Consider the following 7,840-nt stretch of genomic DNA (forward strand, 5'->3'; position numbering starts at 1 on the left):
TTTTTCTTGTCTCCCTTTTTTGTTGTGCCACCTTATTGAGTCAGCTTTCCATGGTGCTGTGGGCTGGTGGCACTCCACAGCGCCTGTGGGCCAGCAGCTCTCTGCAGCATGTGGGTGACCGTGCCTTCACAAGGAGGTTCCAGGTCATGAACCCAGGGCCTTCCGTACAGTAGATGGGAGCCCAACTGATTGAGCCACAGCCACTTCCCAGTCTATATCTTTTGATTGTGATGTTTAATTCATTCACATTCAATGATATTTCTGTTACTGCTTATTTACTTGTACAATTTTAGTCTTTGCATTTCATATGTCGTATCTTATTTTTTGTCTTTTTACTCTTTTGACCATCCTTTCTGCTAGTCTTCCCTTTTACACTCTCCTCCAACTCTCTCTCCTAACTTTTTCTTTTAGGCTGTAAGGCTCCCTTCAATGCTTCCTGCAAAGCCAGATACTTTTTAAATGAAGTTCTTAGTTTCTGTTTTTGATGGCTGGAAAATGTATTCCACTCTCTAACTTTGTATTTTCTGGTGACCTAGAATGTTTAGGGTTAATCTATGCAGAATTGGTAAAAATGTTATTCACACATCTTTGGAAGTGAATAGAAATTGTGAAAGCACATCATAGTGTTTGTAATTAGCAATGCTAAAAATGGGGATGGCAGTGCTTGAAAGGGAAAGTCTAAGGTCACATATATTAGTAGAAGGATCTATAAAATGTAACATGACTGTATAGCATAGTGAAACCTCATGTGAAATATGAATATTGATAATATTGAATATAAAAGACTTTTTCTTTAAACATGAACCAATGTATGTTAACATTATAATATGTTAATATTGGGCAAAAATACAACCAAAGCAAACGATGGGCAGTAGTGTATAGGTATATATGAATAAGCTTCCTTTAAGGGTAAAAATAAAGGAAATATTCTAAGTGAAAGAAATAGACAAAAGGTACTACTTATTTTTTATTCAATCTATACAAAACCTATATACAAAAAATTAGACAGAAACAGAATAGCAGTTATGTACAGCAAATGGAGCAAAGAGAGATTGAGAGGTGATTATTTAGAGGTAGAGTTTTTTGTTTGTTTTTTGTTTTACTATTATTATTGTAATAATTAAAATGCTCTAATAATGTTTGAAATGATGAATGTACAACTATGTGATTATACCAAATACAATTGACTGTACACTTTGAATGGATTGTATGCTTTATTGTTATGTATCAAAGTTGATTTTACAAAAAGCTAAAAACGTAAAGAACTCTAAAATGGGCTTAAATAAGCACTTCACCAAGGAAGATATATGAATTATCCAATAAGCTCATGAAAAAGTGTGCATTATTAGAAATAAGCAAAATGCATATTAAAAGCACCATGAGATCAACTCTGCACCACTCAGTCACTGTGCTTGCCTTTATAGGTTGTACATAGACCAAGATCGGTCCTCATTGTGGTAAATCAGGAATACAGGTCATGCAGATCAAAAAGTAGAACAGGAAATTCAAATGCATTGGTTTTCAAACTTTTATTTTTTCACAAAGACCACTTATATAAGAAACCATTAAATCATCTATAAAATGGTAATAAAATATCACTACCCCTTTCTTTCATACATTTAAATGTATTATATTTATTTATCATAAAATCAATCAAATAAATATGAGAAATGATGGGCTACTTCTTAAGGGAAAAAATTTTAAAACTTCCTAGAAGAACATGAAAGGAGATCTAAAGAAAACATCTATCACGCTCATTGTTAGGAAGTCTATATTAAAAATAGGTTAATTTGTTCCAAATTACTCTGTAATTTGAATGTTTCCAACCAAATCTCACCAGGATTTTCTAAATGGAAATGTGGAAAGTGATCTTCAAATCCATTTGCAAGACCTCAGCATCAAGCCATGCCCAAATAATTGGTAGCAGATTTCCCATCCCATTCTAAAAAGAAAAAAAAATTAAACAATTAGGCAAAATATATTAAATAACTGTTTTCAAACATTGGACAAAACTGTGAGACCAGGAAAGGAAATCAATATGATGAGTATTATTATTGGCCTGGTTTTTAACCTGGTAGCACCCTTAGGATTGTGCCATAGGGAGAGGAAACAATCCTTGACATCAACAATCAGGCCATATCTCACTTGGCCAGATAATTACGCACAATAACCTAGCCAAAATTTCATATGAAAGTAACCATCACTGTGTGCCCCTTGTAAAGTTGGCAGCCATACACATCTTAAACCATATTTACCTCCAAATAAAGACAATAACATAGCCTTCCTTCCACCTAACAAAATAAAACTGTCCTACAAGAACTGAAAACACTAATCTTTTCCCCAGAAAAGGATGCAAGTCCTTGGGTGATATTCACTTTTTCCCTTGATAGCCTGTAAATTAAATACTATGACATGAAGTTAATACAACTTGTTATATAATAAGGGAATAAGATAGGGAAGAAAACAGAGAAAAATACTTTATGTATGTATATAAAAACATGTATTAGAAAATAAGGACTATTCATAAACAAAGTCTCCATTTCTATAAATGGTCACATGGTCAAAGCTGGAATTTGTGCTACCTTCTTTTACTCACTACACTTTTCATATTTCCTTTAAATGCTCAGGAAACACCTCAGTTGGACATGGCTCTTTGTTTGTTGGGGTAACCAAACTCTTAATTTTTGAAAGATCTAAGTCATTAGTAGTCTTTCCTATATGGGGTTCTTGTAGTTTTCCATTGATTTTATTTTTTTTCCCATTGACTTTAATGAGAGGGCATGGTAGTACTAAAAGATGTCCTAAGGTATCTCTTGTCACAAGGCACACTCTTCTTTATCTCTTTTGTGTAGTAGCAGTCCACTGTCTCCTTGGTAATCAGGATCAGTCGCCCTACTTAGTACTGTAACTCTATTCTCCACCTGATGATTGAGAGGTATGAACCCATATCAATAAATCCAACCTGATTCAACATCATGTTCCTTCTGTCATTACTCTACATCTTTAATTTCTATTCCCACACATATTCTCCTGTTTTCTTTCTGTATAAAAGAGAGTTGGGAAAAATATTTTGTTCTTTTAGAGTGCAGTGCACCTCTTCATGGGTCACACTTTGTACCTCACCTATATGGACTTCTGAGGGCTTCAGGCTGGTTATAGGTTTGGGACTGAAAAGGAATGGGGGTGGGTCATTAAAGAAATCAGCAGTGCCTTGCAAGTCAATTACTTCAGAGGGCTCCATTAGTTTTATCTGGCAAAATTGAGTTAATCTCCTCAGACAGACTGGATTGCCTGTTCCTCAGGTCAGAAGATTACAGGTTTATATGGCAAAGAAGACTCAGTAGAATTTACAGGCCCAAGGGCCTCATCATCATCCTGATCAGCATACATGCCCCATTCCAATTTCTGGGTACCACTCCTTCCAAAATGCCTTCAGTTTACTGGCAGACACCATGAAATGCTGAGAATTCAATTTGTATTGAATTCTCAGTTCCTTGCATGATAACATTCTTCATCTTGTTTGCAAAACTGTCAACTCTGTGACTAAAAGAAATAATAGTTTATTTCAGAGCACAAATTAAAAACTTTCATGTCATTCATGAGAAATTTTGGGGGGATATTGAAACCTTGAGTTCATCTTTTTCTTTAAAAACTTTAGCTAATATATTTAAGAACAACACAGTCAACATCAGAGGTTTTTTAAAATAATACTTTTATTATTAAAGTTAATAGATCACATGGAACATTACAATTAAAAAAAATAAGTGCTTCCCATATAACCCACACCCCACTCCCCACCCCATGATTTTTGTAAATTGAATTTTTTTGAAGATACATACATCACAGAAAAGGTTACATTTTAAAAAACATAAGAGGTTCCCGTATATCTCCCATCCCACAACCCCACTCCTCCCACACCAACAACCTCTTTCATCATTGTGGCATACTCATCACACTCGGCAAACATATTTTGGAGCACTGCTGCACCACGTGGATAATAGTTTACTCTGTAGTTTACACTCTCCCCCGGTACATTCAGTGGGTTATGGTGGGATATATAATGTCCAGCATCTGACCCTGCAAATCCTTGTTTTAAATTTTAAGATCCATCAGTCAAATAAATTTTATTACATGATTTATCAGAGAAATATCTTGATTCTGAGCATGCACATGTAATTAAATTATTATCCCTATAATAAATAGGTGAGAAAAATATCCTAAAATAGATGAAGGGTACTTCCATGATGTTATGTTATATAGTACATATAATACAAGATGACTGAGTGTCTGATATAAGCTTTACAGAGACACTGGAAAACCCATTTTAGAAACAACCATTTAGTTTTCACTCAAATATAAATTAACATGCATTAATGTACACACACATATAAACAAAATTGTCTAGTGTTGAATAGCAGTTTTTGCATTAAATTGGTTACTAAGTGATTAATGAAAATTTTGTACGTCACAATTTGACTGTGTTGGTGTTCAAATTTAAAAAATCAGTGTATTTATAGACATCATAAAGTCGGATATTGAATTATACACTTTTAAAAAAGAATGCTTCTCAACATCACAGGCATTGTACAGCAAGAATAAATGTATTCTGATGTGATTCCTATTCCATAAACAGACTAGACAGCACTTGACTTACTTTTAAATCATTTCTTAAAAGAAATATATAAATAAAAGGAAGTTTGCTGAAAGTCATTTAAAATTACATCAAACAACATTAAAACCTATTCACTGAGAAGAGCCCATTAAATTTAATTCTGGTTTTGAAATGCCTAGTTGACAGTTCAGAATATTGCCTTGTGAGAACTGAATATAGATGTGGTTGTTGTGAAGACCCAGAGAGAGCACAGGCCTCCATCGCCATCTGCCAGGACCACAATTTACAGCCAGTCCTCTGATCAGCTGTGTGATATAAATGCTGCTTTTCAAAATATCTACATGCCTTAAAATGCTCTATAATAAAGAGTTCCCCCAAAACCATAATTATTCTTAAATTAATATGCATCTATCATTTAGAAATGATTTCTTTAAAAACATATAAACAAATGTAACTGCATATTGTGTAAATATATTTAACATTGCTAGAGCAGATGCCAGTGATGGTTGCTGTATTTCAGTAGTGTGTGTCAAGTTTAATAGAAATTTAAAAAGAAATGTTTCTGAGGGAATCAGATGTCTTCATTAGTTGGCTTTAAAATGTTTAATAAAATGGGAGACAATAGGTTCTCATAAATACATGGCGTCAGTGTGAAAAAGTAAGTTATACAGTGGACAAGATTAGAGAACACCAGAGAGGTCATCATAGTGAAATAACTTCCAGCACTTAAAAAAGGGAAACATTCTATACACACATCTAAAGTAAATATGTTTCCACTAAAGATGTGGCTCTCTCACACCTGGAAAGAATTAATTAGTAATGGTACTGTTTTTCAGCAGTGTAAATATCCTTAGAAATTATATATGGTATAACAAAAGACAGGGCTATCACTAAGTTTTTGCATAAAACAGTTCTTAGATATCATAAATAAATTAATTTATAAGGCAGATAACCTTCACTGTGTTGAACACATAAAGGGGATGAGACCTAGACACTGTTAATTCTTCCACTGGCTAATATAAAAAAAAAGAGAAAGATTGCACTGTCTATTTATAACTTTCTAGTTAACTATCGCTCATAATACACAAGGAGGTAATTTGTAGTTCAAGTTTTCCATCTCTTTTTCCCCAAATTAGGCACAAACTTAACTGTAAAAGTTACACTGAAATATACAATTTTCAAAATACCTCCTCCTAGAGAAATGATAATCAAATTTTTTGTGCAATCTCGATGCAGAACTCAAACAGTCCCTATGAAGATAATGTATCTTTGAATCAATTGGCACTAAAATTTCATTTTTCTTACCTGCATTCTAGTAGCTTGGCCAAGTTATCTTGTAATTCTGTTAGTTCAAACTTTTTCCATCATGAATTTCTAAAACTGACTTCAGGCTATTGAGGAAAGCCTCTTGTTCATTCTGACTTTTCTCCAGAAGTTGCTGTAAGTCAGGCAGTTGTCCCTCCAGGTCTTTGTTCAGAATTTCTATTACCTGTAGTTTCTGAGTCACTGAGCCCCTTTGTCCTCGTAATCCTCGGTCGGGCATTATCAATTTCTTGTTTTAATCTTTCCATTCCTCTTCCTTCACTTTCAGTCTCTTCCAGTTCATGTACGGTCTGATTTAACTCTGTCCTATGGGTATGCACTGCATTTGCTTGACTACTAACACATTCTCGCTCAGTTACCAGCTTGTGCAGACATTCCACTTCCTCTTTTTTTTAAGATTTATTTATTTATTTATTTCTCTCCCCTTCCCTCCCCACCCCAGTTGTCTGTTCTCTGTGTCTATTTTGCCGCGTCTTCTTTGGCCGCTTCTGTTGTTGTCAGTGGCACGGGAATCTGTGTTTCTTTTTGTTGCATCATCTTGTTGTGTCAGCTCTCCATGTGTGCGGCACCATTCCTGGGCAGGCTGCACTTTCTTTCACACTGGGCGGCTCTCCTTACGGGGCGCACTCCTTGTGCGTGGGGCTCCCCTGTGCAGGGACACACCCGCGTGGCAGGGCACTCCTTGCACACATCAGCACTGCGCATGGGCCAGCTCCACACGGGTCAAGGAGGCCCAGGGTTTGAACCGCAGACCTCCCATGTGGTAGACGGATGCCCTAACCACAGGGCCAAGTCCGCGGCCTCCACTTCTTCTTGATAGGCAGCTAGTTGCTGTTTCCATTGTTTCACATGGGCAGTGGACTCCAGAGGGCTGTGCTGAGTCAGGCATTTTCTCCTTTAAGGGTAACCAGTTCAGCCACCCAATGTTTGCTGGGTGCTGAACTATGTGAAATGGCAATGCATACCGACGTGCTTCAGCCCTTGGTTCCGCATTCTGTGTCACAACAAGTGTTCTTTCATCTGTCCCACTGATATTTTCTGGCATTAAAGGAGCCTGAAAATCCCTTACTGCTGGTTCCTGAGAAAGTGATAAGTTCCATCATTTTGTGTGTGTGACATTTCCTTTGCTAATTGAGCAGCTTCTTTAAAGTCCTGAAACTTTTCTACAAATTTTGAGAGACAATGCTGGAAAGGAGAATCACAGTTCATAAAGTGTCGACCCAACTCTCTGTCCATTGGCCAAACTTCTGAGACGTTTTAGTAAATGTCAAATTTGTGGTGATGATGCTATTTATTAATGCCTTTGAGCCATCTAAATGGTTCCTTATCCTATATAGACTTCTTGTGCTGTCCGAGAACTAAAGACAGTAACTGCATGCTTGCTGGTGGGTATCCAGCTCTTCTTCGTGTTTGGGCTTATCTGGAAGACATGAGCTTGAGTGCTGAAGTTGGGTTGTCACCCCATTTTGTCCACTGAAAAATTGCTTTGAAATGTTTGTTCTTATACCAAGGAATGACTTCCAAAGGAATTCCTCCCTCTGCTATTTCGCAGTTGCTCCCCGCCCCCCAACTGCCTTGTCTCCTGCCCAGGATTCTTCTCTAGAGGTATTTCGATAGTGCTGACAATTAAATTCGTTTTCTTAGGTAAAATGACTTCTCTCTCATAAATAACAAAATGTTCAAACTGAGGTGGCATTTGCTTATTAGAGTTAAAATGCTTTGCAGAGGAGACAGCGGTCAATTTTATCCCACAAATGGGTCTACATGTACGCAAACGCAGAATCCAGCTTCACGGAATCCAACAAAAAATGAGTTCCCTGGTCATTTCGCTCACGTCCTCCTTGACACTCTAGAAGAGCCAAGTGACGCGGCCTTTTCAGTGCTACTAAGGCTGCAGGTTCAAAT

General features: G+C 36.6%; 1 pseudogene; it reads right to left on the bottom strand.

Moving 5' to 3' along the window:
• Window positions 1–960: 960 nt before the first annotated feature.
• Window positions 961–7,400, bottom strand: LOC101418625 (homer protein homolog 1-like; annotated as a pseudogene).
• Between the last annotated feature and the right edge of the window lie 440 nt (window positions 7,401–7,840).

The sequence above is a fragment of the Dasypus novemcinctus genome, chromosome 22 (assembly GCF_030445035.2).
Source record: "Dasypus novemcinctus isolate mDasNov1 chromosome 22, mDasNov1.1.hap2, whole genome shotgun sequence".
NCBI lineage: Eukaryota > Metazoa > Chordata > Mammalia > Cingulata > Dasypodidae > Dasypus > Dasypus novemcinctus.